Genomic DNA, 18370 nt, shown 5'->3' with positions numbered 1-18370 from the left:
TTCTCGCTAACTTTAGCCAAAGCTGAAATCTGTGAAAAGCCTAGCTCTATCAGTAAAAAACATGAAAAATTAATTTATTCTATAACTTGCAAATAAACAAGAGGAGCTGCCAAAGACATCTGAAATAATTTCATACTCAAGATCTGTATCAGAATCCAAGAAGAAAAAGTTGCCTTGCTACTTAGGCGGAAACCCAACCTGAAACTGTCACAGAAGACATCTCTTCATGTCCATATTAAACGCTTTGGAGAGCATTTGGAGGCAATGTACTTCATGCAGTATTAGTTACTGGACATATTTAAGCAGAGACTGCCATAGTGGAGGTGTTAGGGCACTTGAAACTTTATACTAGAGTTCTTTATTCTGTAGTTTACAGTCCTGGCCCAGATGTAGTGGCAATTGCATGAGAAGTTTGGTTTTGTACCCTGCACTACATGGTTTCTGGTTGGCAGGGAGTGAATTGGCACAACAGCAGCCAATAGATTCAGATATCAAAGTAGAAGGAGTCCCAATGAATTTCTGGCAGACCACATGGCAGCTGTCTTGGCATCTGTACTGTTATGTGAAGCTTTCAGTTCCGGGTTTACAATCTCACATAGCTGTGCTGGAGAACAGAGGCAGAAACTGCAAAGCTGGAGATCAGGGAGCCACAAATGAGGCCAGATTCCATTGCAAAGATGTTGCAGTGCAAAGGAACTGTACAAAGACATGGAGGCCTTCTGGGAGTGCAGCCACAGCTGTTTTGCCTGTTTCTATAGCTAAGTGCGTGAAATCTCAAGCTGTTCTTCTCCTAAATCCATCACTGTTGAGTCAAGCAAGAAAGATTGAAGGGCACAATGCAGGAGTCACCAACAGGAGGTTTGCAACCGCTATTTCTTCAGTGTTGTGCCATGAATATTAGTCACACCAATGTTGTCTTTAGTAAAATTCCACTTTCTCTTTGCAGTGGTTTGAAATGGTTCATTTGCTCACATCTTCTGGGAGTTTTTAACCTCCCATAAGGTGAGGTGTTATCATAGGGCACCAGACCTAGAAAATCATGCTTAGGTGTGGCCTTCTCACTTCTAGGAAAGGGTCTAAGTTCCCTTGGGATTCTTCACAATGGTGGAAGGCTAGGAGTGGCCCAGGTCGTTGTTCCTTTCCTCATGAGGGTGAACTTTCAGCTTGTCCATGATGGGTGGCACCTGCTGCCTAACTAACTGTATTCACAGGTTTCTCACTTTGATGTGTTTGAAGATCATGGAAAAATAATGAATCTTTTACACAAAGTTATATTTTTTCAGGTGTTCTCACCTGGAGGACTTTTGGGAGCTAGTATGCTTATGCAGCCTGGAGTACTCGGTGCTCAGTGTAAACCCAAACCACCTCATCGCTTGGTCCTAGTCTGTCCTTGTTTTCCAGAGGGTGAGATTCAAATGGCCATCCAATAGACATCTACTTTAGTGCATGCTGAGCACTTTTCAGGCCCATTAACTGCACTGAGTAGCAATCCATTCAGACTAATAGGTGCTTAGACAGCCAGTGCACATACAGGAAACTAATTTCAGGTGCCTTCATTCCAAACTGGATCTCACCCAGAGTTTTTCAGTAGCACATCTTCACATCTTTCAGCTTCCTGCCTTGCCCTGCTAATGCTCTGGTTCTCCATGTTTGTTGGAACAGAGCAGTCATTACAGATTGGTGACGTATGGTCCAAACGGGTACAAAATGATTACAGCTCTTGACACTTTTTGGTTTTGATCTATTAATAACTACTATGAGCCTTGTTGCTGCTATAAACATCCTTATCTTATATAACAAAAAAAAAAAAAAGAAGTTTCTGCTCTGGCAGACAGCTGATAGTGATCAGATGGACAGAACAGCAGCTGGTAGCTACCAAAATGGAATTTTTCTCCATATATTATTTGGGTAATAATTCTGTATCTCCTTGGGCTTGGAAGGAGATAATGGATAGAACCAAAAGGCCAGTAACTTTTACATGAATTTGTATGAATCTGAGTCAAGCAAAAGGGAGAAATGAAGACTGAGTGAAATTATCTGTCAATTTCTCCATTAAACTAATGGGTGTGAAATATTTATCTATATTTACATATGCACCTTAAGTTTTGAAGTATTATGTTTGAATAAAGGATAATGGAGAGAGGTTGGTAACTTGAGGGACCCTTCTTTGGCAGCAATTAACATCACACCAAATGGTCTCATCTCTTAAAACAGATTTATGAATAATTTAAAGCTGTTTCGTAATGGCAGCACTTCAGAAAACAAGGAAATGAATATGTATCTCACTAAGTGTTCAGTTAAGGCCATATTGCCTCTGTGTCAGTGGCCCAACTCATTCTTGTAACCCAGGGAGTTTCTTACATTGAGAGTTTCCTATAGTTATCTGGGGTAAAATTACGTGATATAAGGATACAGTGACACAGAAGAAATGCCTAGGTGACAAAGTAGTATGTCCTTAATATTTGGAGAAAATAGCAGTTTTTATGTGGAAGAACCCCATGGAAAGAATTACAGTATAAACTTGACTGAACTGTGATTATTGCAGTCAGAGGTAAATCAAAGATGAAGATATTTATGGAGATATTTTATATACAATCTTCTTTTTAATTTATTAGATCAGATATAACTGGAAGATCTTGACATTCTCAGAGTCACAGAATGGATGGGGTAGGAAAACATCTCTGAGGATTATCTAGTTCAGCTCTCCTCTTCAAAGCACCGTGAACTAGTGCAGGTAGTGCAAGGCCATGTTCAGCTGAGGTTTGAGTATCTTCATGGAGGCTTCACAGCCTCTCCAAGCAACGTGTTCCAGTTGTTTGACCACCTACATAATAAAACAAAACAAAACGAACCAACCAAAAAACAACAACCTGTTTTTTTCTTGTGTTTAAATAGAATTTTCTCCTTCCTGTAAGTATTGTCCCTTGCCCTTGACACTGAGAAGTGCCTGGCTCCATCCTCTTTACTGTCTCCCATCAGGAATTTATATTTGTTGATAAGATCCTCCTGAGCCTTTTCTTCTTCAGGCTAAATAGTCCCAGCTCTCTCAACCTCTCCTCATGTGTCAGATGTCCTTGTACCTTAATCATCCTCAAGACCTCTGATGAACTCAGTGAGGTATGTCCATGTCTCTTGTGCACTGGAGAGCTCAGAATGGGATCCAGAACTCCAGATGTGTTTCATCAGCGATAAATAGAGGGTAGGAATCACCTACTTGACAGTTTTCCACCATGCAGCCCAGGATATAGGCCTTCTTCGATAAAAATGCATGTTGCTGGCTCATGGTCAACTTCTTGTCCACCAGGACTCTTGGGATATTTTCTGTCAATCTGCTTTCCATACAGTTGGCTCCAGTGAGTTTGTTACTCCCTGGATGCAGGATTTTGCACTTCACTTGTTGAACTACATCAACAAGAGACCAACAATGAAGTTCCTGTGAACTAATTTCTCCAGACCACGGGGGAGTTGCAGCACAACCCTTTGGTATATCAGCTACTTCTTATTTTTCCATCATACTTGTCAAAGGTGGGCTCATTCTGATCATCCCGGTCATTCATGAAGCTGTTGAACAGTATTGGGTGTATTGACCCCTCACCACTAGTGACTGGGTTTTGGATGGACTTTTTCCTACTGATCACAGCTTTTTAATAAAAGCTACATTTTAGACCATTTTCAGTCTGTTTCACTGTCCACATGTCTACTCTGTGTTTCATAATTTTGTCAGTGGGGATGTTATGGGGACAGTGGCAAAAGTGTCCCTAAAATCAGGGTAAAGAATATCTATTGTCTTATCTCACCTACTGAAGTCATCATGCCATTGTACAATAACATCAGCTTATTCATATATAATTTCCCCTTCACAAATCCATGCTGAGTATTCCAAATTACTTTCTTGCCTTACAAATATTTGGAAATATTTGCAGGATTATTTGCTTTGTCACCTTTCCAGTGATTGAGGTGAGGTTAATTACTATGACCTCTTGAAAATAATTGACAATGGCATTACTTCCTCAGGCAGCTTCCTCAGCATTTGCAGGTCTATCTTGTCAGGTCCCATGGACTTGTGTGAAGCTTATTGAAAGGTTCACTAATCTGATCCTCTTCTACCTTACTTGCTGTGAACTTTCCAACTATTCTCCAGGACCTGGGGTCCCTGAAGGCTGGTATTACCTTCTGTCTGTAACTGGGGCATGGAAGCCATTGACTATCTCAGCCTCCTCCTCCTCTTCAGCATCAGTGCACCTTTCCCCTAGTTTTCCTTTTGCTGTCAGTGTACCTGCAGAAGCCCCTCTCTCCAGATTTCACTCTAGGTAGACTTTGGCTTTCCTACTTGTGCATGCAGACAATGTGTCTGTATTCCTCCCAAGTAATCTCTCCCCTCTTCCACCTCTACTGTCAGGAGCTCCTCGTTCATACCTGCAGGCCTCCTGCTACCTTTGATTGATTTCCTATTTATCAGGATGTGCCACTCTTGAACTTGGAGAAGGTGATCCTTAAAAATCCCTCCTAGACTTCTCTTGTCTCTGGGGTCATAACTGATGGGATTCTTCCAAGAATGTCCCTGAACTGACCAGAAGCATCGCCATACATACGAGATATGAGTCTGAGTCAGGCACAAAATGCCTTGCACCATATTCAGAAAGTAGCAGACCATGTAGGATTCCTTTAAAAGCCAGTAACTTGAAAAGGAAGTTGTTGTGAATACACAAACACTCAAGAGACAATATAATATTTAAAATTATCAGAAGAATCTTACTACTCCCTCTTAAAAAACCATATTTTCTGATAAATATTTATACTGTAAATACATAATCTCAAATGAGTCAGTTTCATATCTTAAGTATCCTAAAATTGTGCAGCTTGGTATGTCACTTTAATGTAAATTTTATGGAAGTCATCAGTGTGAAATGTACAGAGTAAGCTTCCTATAAATTATCCCACAGATTCTTTAAGAGACTGTGAGGAAAAAAATGAATCAAATTATACTGGAGATGTTAAAATGAGGCAGACAAACTAAGAAAGGCACTGAAAAGGCAACAAAGATGCTCCATGGCTTGGAACCAGTTCCATAGAGAAAAATCCCAGCACGGTTGGAGTCCTTAGCTTGGAAGAGAATGACTAAAGATATGACAGCACACCATAAAATCATAAAACATGTGGAGGTACTGCATCTGGAATACTGATTCTGTTTATTGCAATCCAAAACTTAGGAAGTACTCATTGAGATTGTTCAGGTAAAGGAAGCAGTTTGCAAGCAATGCATATTTACATAGTGAAACTGATTGTTAATGTTTTGGGCCACTGGATACTAGGGACCTTAAAAGTGAGAGAGAATAGGTCTGTTGATTACTCTCCACACATACTGGTTTGCCTCAGGAAGGCCAGGGACTTCCTCATTCAAGGGAAAAGACTGCTCAATATTTCTCCCAGTTCTTACACCACTCCTACAAACTTCTGCTCTTGGCTACAGTGATAGGTATTAATCTGGGCCACTCTGGTCTTTGTTTGATCACCCTTTCACACCTTAGCTTCTTACAACTTTTACCCAAAGACACGTACTTTAAATTCGGTCTAAGCTGGTAACTGCTGTTTAGGTTGTGTGAGAGCAACATTTCATGCTATAATATTATATTATATTGGGTGTCTCTGGGAGCAAGTTACTTTTCCTCAGAGCAGCCCTCTTAGTGCTGTGCTTTGTATTTGTAGCTAGAAGGATGTTGATAACACACCAGTGTTTTGGCCATTGCTGAGCAGTGCTAGGGGAAGTAAGAGAGCAGCTTGTTAGGAACCTGGCTGGCAGCCAAGGCCAGCCTAGGAGCTCAAGAGTGGGGCTCTAGAGGAATTCAAGATAATGACAGTAATTGCAAGATATAACAGGTAAAACATGGTTATGACATTGCCAGAATGTGGAATAATTATGGGGAATTTTGGTTGTAACTGTGATGGGAGGATGAGGAGTCAAGTGTGTGTAAATTGTCTTTAAAAAATTTCTACAGAAGACTGTAACCTTCCAGGTATGTACTGAGGAACAGATTCTTAAATAAATATAAGACCAGCTTTTTTCCTTGATGCAACAAGTGGCAGATCTATTGACCAAAAGAAACCCTGATCCAAGGAAGTGATGCCCCTTTAGACTTGTTTTTGGTCAGTAGTTAAGACATTAGAGAAAATTAAATTTTCTAGGAAAAGAAAATGAGTTAAATATAACTTGCTTCAGTCTCAGTAAAATGCTTGATTTGATTGCTGTAAGAAAAATTATCAGGTTGTCTTGGTTTGAGACAAATTGGGAGGAAATGTCTGAAATGAACGTATCCTCTAATAGAAGGCAGGTTTCAGCAGCCCCTCCTCCACCAGGTTTGGAAAGAAATTTCTTGGAGGAAAGTGAAAAAAAAGCTCTTTATTTAACAAGCAGGGTGCATGCAGGCACAAGACAACAAATAATGTTAAATAATAAAACTTCTCAACCTTGTAGATTCAGAGTCCTTTCTGTAGGTGTGGCTCTGCTCTCTCCGGAGCTGGGGTGTGGTGTGGGCCCCTCTGGGCCGCAGTGTGGGGCCTCCCAGTGATGGTGTTGAGGACCAGAGCTGAACAGTTCCCGGTGAAGAAGAAAAAGCCACAGTCCCAGGAAAACTTTCTTGCCTCAGCTAGCAGGCTAGCTAAAAAGCAAAACATTTTAACTCTGTCTCTCTCCTGAGAAAAAAGGAGCCGAGAGCTGGGGAAAAGCAGGAAGGTGCTTCCTAGGCTCTGCAGCAGTGAGAGTGTGAGGGAGTCTGCATAGAGCAGGCGATAGGGGACACAGCATCATAAAGTCACCTTCTTAAGAAAGAGAAGCTGGAGGTTAGCAGAATAACTGAAGACTCAGGTTTGCACACAGAATACCAGATGAGCCCATTTCACAAACTTAAAAAAGTGTTGTCACTTTAAAAGAGAACTGGGTTAGCATTCAGGAGGAAATGGGTGACCCTGAGAAGTGAGGAAATTGAAGCAGTAAAGCACTCAGTAATGCAAACCAAGATTTTTTTTGTAGGAAACCTAAATCCCTAAAGATGAAACTTGATTTGTTTATGGAGTTATTTATTTGGTATGTTGTCTACAATAACTTGCAATAAATCTGAGGCCTGCTCTGGTGCTCCTGAACAACACCTTTCCCTTTTTATAGGCGTTGTTTAATCAGCACAGTCCCAAGCATGGGTAAGTAAAGCTGCTATTAGTGCTGGAGAGGCTCACGCTGTGTTTTAGAGAGGGAGTCACTCTACAGGTTCCTGTGAAAGCTCTGTGGGTTTACACTTAAGGTAGCAGCCACAGAAGAACAGGTAACACCAACCACCCTTGGCTAAGTAAAGGCCAAATGTTTAGTCTAGGGTAAAAATTTAGGTTTTGGGCAATTTGGCTATTGTGTGTTTGTTCACAGTCCATAGGGAAGTGAGATGGAAAGAGATGGTTTGCTGTTAACACCTCTACTGGTCTGCTTTCATACGTGGTGTCTGCCAGCACACGGCTGCTGTGCATGCAGAGGTCAGAGACTTTTGTGGCTTTCCAGATTTTGGCTTTGGTAGTGTATCACTAGATTTGAAAACACATTTGCGGGCAATAAGCATATGCAACTTTGGGTCCATCTGGCAGCCTTGTCTAGCATCAGCACAGCCAGCACTGCTTGCAGTCTCAACACTGCAATTCCGAATTTCATTTTTTTATTTTGTATTGAGCTTCTGTGGACCAAGTCAGAGAACACAGCTCTTTGTCCTGACACGCCTCTATTGCTGTATTTCATGTAGCACTACCTCCGCTCTCAGTTCTGTCCCTTCAAACATCTGGGTTCATAAAGTATAAAGGAAATCTTTTCCTTTAAACTTTCTTCTTTAGATCAAGTATCAATCAGTTTCATGGCCATGCCATAGATGACTGTAAGTTTCTTTTAATGTTCAGCTCTCAGACCAAAGAGGAAACACGTCTTTTCTTCCTGTAAAGTAAGACAGTCTTTACATAAGACAATGGAAGGGAACTCTTGTCCAGACATAACCTATGTCTTTTCTCCCTGAGAAATATTTGGACATGAACAAAAAATTGTCATTGGTTTCTATTTTGCTATCCATTTTTTTATCTTGAGTCTGCTTGAGATTACAAAATTCATATGAAAACACTACTGAATTAGTGTGCTCTTCATTGCTATTTTTTTCTGCCATTAATATCTTACATGGCATACCAAAGAAGGTGAGAATTTAGACTGGGCTGAACAATTATGCAAAGATAGTAAATATCTTCATACATACCCCTAGTTACTTTCCTGTGAAATTTTAAAGCCCAAAAACTTGCATTTGCTTGTAAGCCTTGTATGATGTCTACTCACCTTGTCTGAGGAAGTAGAGGTTGCTTCAGCTGAGCATTGCAACACTTGTTGAAGATCCCTCCTTCTGGAGCATGGCTTCCCTGTGCTCAGTTTGGCTGCTTGCACAAGAAAGCCCCAGGCAGTGCCCAGCATAACCTCTGGGTTCTCTGCCTAGAACAACACTGTCCATTGCACACTATTTGCCTCTTCACGTGTAAGATCCGTTCATCCAGCTTCTGCTGTCTTCCTGCATGTGTATAGGACCCATCCCTGCTCCTTTTATAAAAAGGACATGTATTGTTTAACAGAAGTAGATATTTATTTTATTCCACTGCAAAAGTCATTCAAGAACAGGGATGAAATATGGTCTTAATCTTTAGTCAAGCAGAGCTCAAAATCACAGCAGCAGACTTTTTATTATCCCTTTCAGAAAGCAAGGGCTGAAGAGAAGCATCAGAACTAAATTATGGATTATGTTTCCAAGACTGAAATGGTATTCCTGAGAGTAAGGTGCTATGGGTTAGCATGGTTTTGATGATGCTGCAGTCACACGTTCTTAATTTATACCAGAGTTTCTGATCTTAATGCTCTTCTTAGATGTATTTCACCATATAGCAGAGTGACCAGGTCCTAGGGATGATGTAACACATCAGAGTAAGAGAAAGAAATGAGAGCTCTGTCTTTTAACACAATAGCAGCTAGTGCAATAAGTCTAAGGTACACTGTTAACACACCTTTATTTTAATCTCTTTTTGTAATTTAATTCTGTGGAAAAAGATATCAGGGTCTGTGATTATATCCAACCTTCCAAGCACAAGCTGGAGTCAACAAATTAGTATGGCTGCAAACAAGGAAATCCTTGGCCCTTCCTCATTCTGGGACTCAGAGGCTCAGGCTAAATAAAAAAACATAAAGGATTAGGGGGCCACACTGCTATGGGAGTGGGATGATCTCTCTGCCATGCTTCAAGCTTATTTTGTTCATAAATTTTGGAACTTAATCAGAGTAGGATTTCCTGAACTGGGTCACTGCACTGGGCCAACCACAGACCTTTTTCTCATGTTTGTTTCTTTAAATGCAATATTATTTATTAGTGAGAAAATATTTATTTTAGTGTTTTATCTCTGGATCTCTTCATATGCTTCTCTTTGTCTTGATACAGCATCTTTGGCTCCCACTTGCCTCTTGTGCTGATAAAAATGTCACACTGACCTTCAGAAGTGTACCTGCTGTCTGGAGATTGTGCCTTAAGAGTAGTTCTGATGCCTCTGCACACTTTGGCTTGTTTATTAAGCCCTTAACTCACAAAAGCTGATATTGTGTCAGATCACCTGCAGCTAATTGAAAACACCACCTGACAAGAAGATTAGAAGGATACTCCCCGTTCTTACTGATGTCTACTGGATGTTTTATATCTTCACAAGACTTTACAGGGCAGTTCACCAGGGTAGTTTCTGCTGTGCATAACACTGAAGAAAAGGTATCCTTTTGTTGATTGATTTTTCTAAAAGTTGAATGTTTCTCTCCCTCCATTTCTTCCTGGAATGTCAAAAAGAACCCAGACCTTTTTGATGCTCTATGGCCTGAACTAAAATCACAAAGATCCAATTGATTAGGAAATCTTCTATAGAAATAGTATTTTGCAATGAGGTACTGTTCACAAGGAGAGGGTTTAGGAGCTCCAGGGATAGCAATTAATGTTTTAGATTCACTTGATAAAAGCTCCCTTAATTCATAAATAATTGTTCTGCAGAGAACTGGAGAAATAATTTCTCCTTCTCTGCAGATGAAAGAAAAATAAGATTTCATATAAGCTGGGGTTTTTGTTTGTTTAGGTTTTGTTTTGTTTCATTTTTATATTTTTTTGGGCAGGGGGGATATTTGTTTGTTCGGGTTTTTTAATCAGTGCAAAAAGCAGGCATAGCTCTGGCTATTGTTTACTGCATTTTCAGGCTGATGAGCATTGTGTACCTGCCCATCCTATCCTTCCAACCCTTGAAAAGAAGGAAACTGGATTTAAAATAGGCTAGCAAACAGTGGCATACCTAATTTTCAGTTTTCAGACCTTCAAACAGCTTTCTTCATGTATGCAGACTCTAGGATGGACAGTCCCATAGGTAACCACCAAAGTCAAAACCAGTACACAGCTTTCTCCTGTTGTATATATTGAAGGAATTGCTATAGATTAACCTCTGAAATGGGTTTCATAAAGCAAGTTCAGAATGTTACCTGGAAGCATGAATGCTCTTAAATCAAAGTTTCCTGAATTCATGCCTTCTGAAGCATGAAATGATGAGAAAATTACAGAAGAGGAGGACAGGTAATAAAACAACTTCTCCCTCAAAATCCAGGTCAGGGCCTTATGTTAATTCGTTGTTCACCATCCTGTTTTTCTATCAACTTTTACAAAAATGGAGAAGAAGAATGGAGAGAAGTGATTAAATAGAACATCTGGCCCTGAAATATTATTTCTTAGTGTTATAACTTGAAAGGGGACTACTACAAATAGCAATTGTAGTATAGTTACTGTGCAATAAATTCTGCTCTTGTGTCAGCACCCGCTGAGCAGGGAGAGGGGAGGAGACTGAACTGAGCCTTCATCTCATTCATACAGCTTGATTATACATGAGCTTTAAATCCAGCTCTCATTCCACTTTACATTTTCATCTCCATTCAGTTTCCAGTGAAGTGTTCCTGTGTTCTTGAGAAAAAAGGAGGATATGATTAGGTTAGAGAGTAAAGCATGCATTCAATTACAGAATGCATTATCATCTCTTCCCTAAACTGATTAGTTATTGTTCCCTTAAGTAGCACAAACTATGCTCATGTGCTCTGCAATCCAGGCCATAAGGCATAGACACTGGCCAAATGCCAGTGCAGCACCCACTGATGTCATTCACAGAAGACAGAGCCTGAAAAGTCTCCAGTGGAGATCCTCTAAGGAGCCTGAAACTTTGGTCCATGTTTTTCAGGAATCTTCTTTGTGAGGAGGTTTCTTAGTGGCCCTGCTCACTGCCAGTTCACACTCATTTGCCAGTCAGTGCCATGTAGGAAAGGAGCCTGTGGTGTCCTGATAAATTCATTTGATCAGCCTGACTTTATAGAATAGAGGATTTCAAGCACAGCTATGATTAGGCTTACCTTGTGCTGATTTTGCACAAGTTTCTGTATGCTCAATTATTTTTTTTTTCTGAGGAGGTTGCTTATGCCATAGCAGACACCTTTGGGATTTTGATTCAACACCGCTGTATGGGAATGTTTCATGTTTTACATGTTTCACTGTGTTAATCATCCTAAGTAACATAAAATTTAGAGGACAACGATAAAAAGGACAAAGGACAGTGTCTAGGGACAACCTCCTCCTGTATGTCAGTTTGGAGAGAGGGCCTTTGAGTAAAGATAGTCAGCTCCAGCGGAAGCCTCTTCCCCTGACAAGAAAAAGCAGGCATTTGGAGCTTTTGTTCTTCTCAACCAGTTGCCTTTTGAGAGCCTTTACTGGGCTAAAAGGGGAAATGTAAAGCAGTTACGACTGGGGAAGAGAGTGAGGGCACCAGATTGCAGGAGTTATGGCCTGGCTGCAGTCACCTAAGGTTTCCCTCACTCCTCAGGGAGCCACCAGGAGCCCTACCAAAGAGCCTTCTCTCTTCCCAGGGAGACTTGAGAGCAGCATTGGGTGTGGCAGGGGCCACATTAACTGCCTTTTGCGTCTCACCATACATCTTGGCCACAGCAGGTAAGGAGGGATCTACGAACAAAGAGAAAGGGGATTCTTCTAGTGTGTACTAGTATATAAAAATTTTAAAAAAGAAAAAAAGAGAGACATAAAAGATATTAGATTAATTTCTTCCTCTGTCTGCTATTGTGTTACTGTCTGTTTACATAATTAAATCACTGGAGTGTGTCCAGTCTTGCATTCTTCTAACATATCTGATGCAAACTGGAGGCTGCCTAATATTCATTATTAGTAACTGGCTAAAACAAATGGTGACATGTAAGGTGCTTTGGTAGAACTTATTTAAAACACTCAAAAATAGAACACAATCACGTGTGGTTATTTCTTTGTGTAAAAGTTTGTAGTGCTCAAAAAATTTCTTTGTGGGTAATTTGTAAGCATGAAATTGCCTGACAGACTAATATATACCCAGAGGTTATTTTACTGTGCAGCAAGTCCTACAGAAAGTTAATCATGAGCAGATAGATTGTATTTTGAAATTTTGGTCCAGGGCCTTTAAAAGTGAATGTCTAAAAAACACCAACATTTTGTACTTATACAAACTTCAAAACAAATACTGTTTGTGTTATTTGCATAACCATGAGGCTCATGTATGCATATTCCAGTATGGGCATCTCTAAAAATGATCCTAAACAATAGGATCAGTTAGATAATACAGTCATCAAATCAGTCAACAATCTAGAAAATATCCCATGAGCATCAAACAAGATATCAAGAAAGTTCATAAAAAGCCAGCCTTTACTTGCCCTAATTGAGTTGGTACTTATTTAGTAAGGTAACATCACCAGTAGAGAATGAGCAAAATTAAGAAAAGTGAGGGTTACACAGACAAGACTATCTGGTTATTTATGTGAGACAGAAGCATGTCGTGAGAGTTCTCTTCTGAAATTAGCTGACAATGAACACTAATATGTCACAACATACCACAGATTGATTTCAGTTCAGTCAACCTCAGATATAATGATTAGTATGGATGATATTTAGCTGTGCAATTTGCATACTGTGGATTAATGCTCAACCTGGGTGGTTACCATAAGTAAGACATTCATCTCTCTCCTACATTCCTTCATCTGCAGATATTCAGGCACAGCTTAGTTCCCAGTGAGCAATAGTCACTACCATGATGAGCAATAGGAAATGAAATGTTAAATCCAAAAGCAAAGAATTATCACTAGCTTTATGAATTTAGCATTCAGATTAAGTAACTTATCAAAGTCTGAACTGAAAACACTATAATTATTTATATCTCCATGGAAAACTTACTGCTTTCATAAAACATCTAAATATATTGACAACCGGTAAATATTCATAATTTGAAAACTACTAGCCAGCTTCAAGTTTTACAGTAATTAATTTAGTTCTGACAGGGTGAGCAATATTCTTGAGTTTCTTTAAGACTTAAAAAAAGGTCAGGTTTGATTCTCATATTTTTCTTGTGAAAGAACTGTGGAAATATATATTCCAAGGGAGCTAAACATATTTGTAGGCAGCATCAGGAAATGTAATGAAGGCATACCATACACATATTTGATTGAAAAATATGTTTTTCAAGCCTTTTACTTACTGGTTGCAGTGGTAGGTGTTAACTGCTAAGCATGAAAAATCTAGCAGATTCTTGAACTTTGAAGATCTCAGCCTGAAGATATTTAGTATTTTAGATAGTTGTCTTAATATATTTCTTGAAGTTCAGATAAGCTAAGGATTTTCTGGTAACATATGGAGTTCTGTGGTTTTTGGATGCAGGCACATTTTGTAGCTATGATCAGTCATTAGGATCTATAATGTCTATCATCCTAGAAGTTTTATCTTTATTTCAGAGGTGTATGTATTCATCAGGAAAACTATGGGTCCAGCTATATGGCTATTCAAAAAATCCTAAAGTCCTTTCTGTGTTTGATATGCTGTTATCTTTTAGGTGGAATGTCTTCTTTTTGATACTAAACACTAACACTTTAAATATTACCTCCAAAATCCAGTAGTACCATATTTTCAGGGGCATCATATATTTCAGAAAGGTATTCTTCAAATAGCATGCTTTCTGTCCACAACATTTTGCTCTGGTGCAGGGAATTCCACAAGGAAAGGAAAGCAGAAAAATGCTGATCTTTTGCATTCAGCTAACCTTGGATCACAGTATACAATCTATTTTAGGGATTTCAGTCTACACCCAAGTTCTAAAAAGAGTCAGAGGAAACATCCTCTCTTGTGACTTTTACTGTGATGAGAGCAGTGCTTAAAATTACTTTCTGTATGTGTGTGGAAGAAGCCTTGATGAAGATCTGACACAACAATGTTGGGTTTATCTGATAGACCATGGACCATACTTGCTCAGCAACACCCCTGACAGAATAGCTCCTTAAATCTCCTGAATGTTTCTACTTTAGAAAGACTGTGATCATTATACACAATATGACACATGGCTCTTCTCACTGCCACTTTGCAGCATGTAACTCCATCTTCAGCCTTCTCACTCATTGTGGAAATTCAGTGTGTGCCAGCAAAGCAGCAGATAAGGAAAAAAAAAATATAGGAGCTTGCTCCCTGTACAATACTATGGAGGAGCAAAGCAGCAGTGAAATACTGTAAATGCTGAGGTGGCTAGCAGAGAAAAATTCTCCACTTTTTACTGTCTCATGTGAAAGTCTTCATTCTCACACAAGCTATCTGTCTGATGGTTTGCTATTTGGTAAACATTTGCAGGTGCAGGGCTGTTGGGAGAACATAGTGGAAATGGTTTTGGTTCACTGAGAATAATATTTTGAAGTGGGTGGTTTTACCGCTCAGCCACTCACTGTGGTGGGTGGCTAGCCAAAGGGCCAATCATGTAATTTCTCTTTTGTGATCCATGCTATAAAAAGATGGGGTTTTGGCATTAAAGGGTCGGCTTCGACCATCTTCTCTGACCTGAATTTATATCATTTTTCGTCGTCCCTGCACGCAACAGTGACAAAATATTCCTGTTTATAAACTCCTTGGTGGCAGAGACTCTTCCACATTTCTTTGTATCCACTCCAAGGAATTTCTTCATACATAACAGACAGTCAATTTAAAAGAAGAAATCTCCATTGCCTGAAATACAGCTTTCCTTGTGAAGAATTACTAGTATTTTCTTTCAAATCCATAGCTCCTAACCATAATTAAAAGGAAAGAAAATTAATTTTAAAAGGTATAATTTTTTCATTTGATATAGGTGTTGCAGTAATTGTCTTTTTGCAACAACAAAAAGGTTTACATTTGTGTTTCCAGTTTCAAGATGTCCTTCTCTGAAGGAATAAAACCCACTCCTCATAGCAGTTGCTGTTTCAGAACCTCCAGTAATTACATGAAGATATGCTGTTTCAATTTGTACTCAGTGTGAACAGAGTGCAAAAGCCAGTACCAAATAGATATGGATTTAAGTGAGATGTTTGGAAGACTTTATTCTGTTCACTAATGTAGCATGGAGTAGTCAGCCTCAGTCTGTGAAATAACTTGCTGTTGTCACAATGTTTGCAGCTGGAATAGAGTTGACTCAAATTGTAAAAAACAAAATTGATTTTGGAATATACTACAGAGATATGGCTTATTCTGTCAAAAATGATTATACACTGAGAAAGTGCTGACTCTAAAGTCATGTATGCTCTCCCTTCCCTTCTCTCCCTTCCCTTCTCTTCTCTCCCTTCCCTTCCCTTCTCTCCCTTCCTTTCTCTCCCCTCCCTTCCTTTTTCTCCCCTCCCTTCCTTTCTCTCCCCTCCCTTCCTTTCTCTCCCCTCCCTTCCTTTTTCTCCCCTCCCTTCCTTTCTCTCCCTTCCTTTCTCTCCCTTTCCTCCTTTCTCTCTGTGATAAGAGAATCTTAGCAGTTTTCTAACTAGGATTTTCTTCCCAAAATATCTTCTGCTGCAACGAAGATTGCAACCTCCTCTCCAACCCATGGATTTATTATGCTTAGGAAAAGAAAAAATGCTTAGGAAAATTTGAGAGCTATTTATTTATTTGCTTACTTATTTATTTTTGGTGCTCATGTAATTACACCTGCCATGATTAGTTTTAATATGATGAATTGCAAAGATAAAAGTGTAGCATGCTCTGTGCCCATTCATTTCACTCGCAAATACAGCACAGATCTTCCTTATTGCCTGTGGTGCAATTTCAGCAGTAGAACAGTTTTTAGAGAATGCAGAAATCAGTCATCTGCAACCTGTAGAAATGTGATCAAGTCTGGTGTGAACCCTGCAGGATTTTCTTTCCTTGTTTACTTTGTTTCTGAAACCAGAGCCTCAACTACGACAGATGGTTCCTTTGCCCTAGTGTGCCCATAGTTCAGTTCTCATCAATAAGATCAGGAGATAACAAAAAAGGCCTGATATCCTTTTTTGTTTGTTTTTTTAAAATATATGCACATGCTCTTCTGTACAACATTGTCTTGGTTGTATCACAACAGGCTGTGTCCTGTCTTCCAGTGACGTACACGCTTTTGTTCAAAAATAACCCAAATGAAACAAACATGATCATTTCAAGTCCTCAGTTAAAAAAGGTTTCTTGGAACTGAACTTCTCCAAAACAGCTTGGAGATCAGTTCCCAAACTTGTCTTCAGTGAAGATCACACAGGAGAGAAGCTGGATGTATATCTCCCTAACAACAGAAGGCAGAGACAGTGTTTCTGTGACATCATCACTGCATGTGACATCAATGCTTCACCTTTCTTTTCTCAAAGGCTGTGGTATCTATAGCTCATAAATTCAGATAAGCTCTAACTGGGACGGTGTTTCTTTTATGAGTGGAAGTAGATGATAAAGCCATTTTTTTGGTGCTATAGATGGACTAGAACAATAATCTATATGAACAATATATGCAAGCAGGTAAACAATGCCTCCTTTCTTTTTTCTTCTTTACTCTGTGGCTTGTTGGGTGTGCTTGGTGAGGAAGTTTGGTGATGAAGACATAGACAGGATTAGTAGATTTTGAAACCATTTGGTTATTCCTTCATGAGTATGTTCATTTTCAGGAATTCTCAGGTCAAATATGGTAAAACCTTAATTGTTAAGGAAAACATTCTCATAACAGAAATGTGGTTTTGAAGTTGATTACAAAAATCAACATACCTAAAAACTTAATTGCTTGGTAGTGTATTTTCATGTGTTATATTAAGCAAATAAACACGAGAATGTTATCAGTTTTGAATAAAAGCTATTAAACATTACAATACCATAAACTTGAGTGCATTCCCCTAGACCTGTATATTACTCTCAGTCTCTGAGAATGACTTGTTCTGTTTCCTTAGTATTGAGCAGAGGCTGAAAGCTGGTACAAACCCTGAAACCATAATTTTCTATGTTCTCTGAAGTCAAAATTAAAACAAAGGCTTGATGTACACTTAACTAAGAAGCTGCTACCTGAACGACACCTAAAAACTTTCAAGGAACCCAAGAAAACAGCAGTACTCAACAGTGTCTGGCAGTAACTTGAGAAACATTTTTCTCCAAACACTTTCCTTTGCTTAGAGACATCTCAAAGCTAAAAAGAAGCCTGGTGACTTTCATTGCTTATTTTGAGAGCAATTTCTGACATCTGCCTTGTTATCTAAACTTTGATCTAGTTCTATCTATGCATTCAGTCTTAAGTATGAGAGTTAATACGCTGGGCAAAAGTTGGTTTGGTGACTCTTGCTGAAACAAGTTTTGTGGAATACATAACAAAACCTCTGTAGCGCACAGAGTTCAAGGAGATAATTTCTTCAGCCTGTGAGTTTTGAATCTTTAACCAGCTCTTGCCTTCATTATAACTAGCAGAACTACCTGAGTAGTGAAAGGAAGCATAAATAATCAGCCACAAATGACAGTAGCAGTGCAGTTCTTCACCATGGGACATGCAGCACTGAGCATTAAGTCAGGATCTCTGCTTTTGACATAAAACCAATAGCCCTAACTCTTACCTTAATTATAGCTCAGGGTTCCATCTCCTCAGAAAATATGTACTTAAGGCACAGGACTTAAAAAATACCTTACCTCTTCCTACTCTCAGGTCCATTATCATTCAGCAAAGAGTTTATTTTGTATTTTATGCTACTTTGTCCTAAATCTTAGTGTAATTAAATGCAGGGGAGCTACCACAGCAATGGAAGAATTTATCTCATACTGGCTAGAGTTGACACAGAACTTCTGCCTAACTCTAAACATCTGCATCTTTCTATCTCTGGATTAGCAAATCCTGACACCCTTCCTAACTTTAACCTTTCCATTCTAGCCAAGGGAATCCGTCTCTTCTGAAACAGTGAATACTGCCTGCCTTTTTCCCATTAGTCAGAGCCATTTAGCACACAGCAAAAAAAAAG

This window comes from Aphelocoma coerulescens, chromosome 3 (assembly GCF_041296385.1).
Source record: "Aphelocoma coerulescens isolate FSJ_1873_10779 chromosome 3, UR_Acoe_1.0, whole genome shotgun sequence".
Classification (NCBI taxonomy): Eukaryota; Metazoa; Chordata; class Aves; order Passeriformes; family Corvidae; genus Aphelocoma; species Aphelocoma coerulescens.
Note: the sequence above shows the minus strand (reverse complement) of the source record.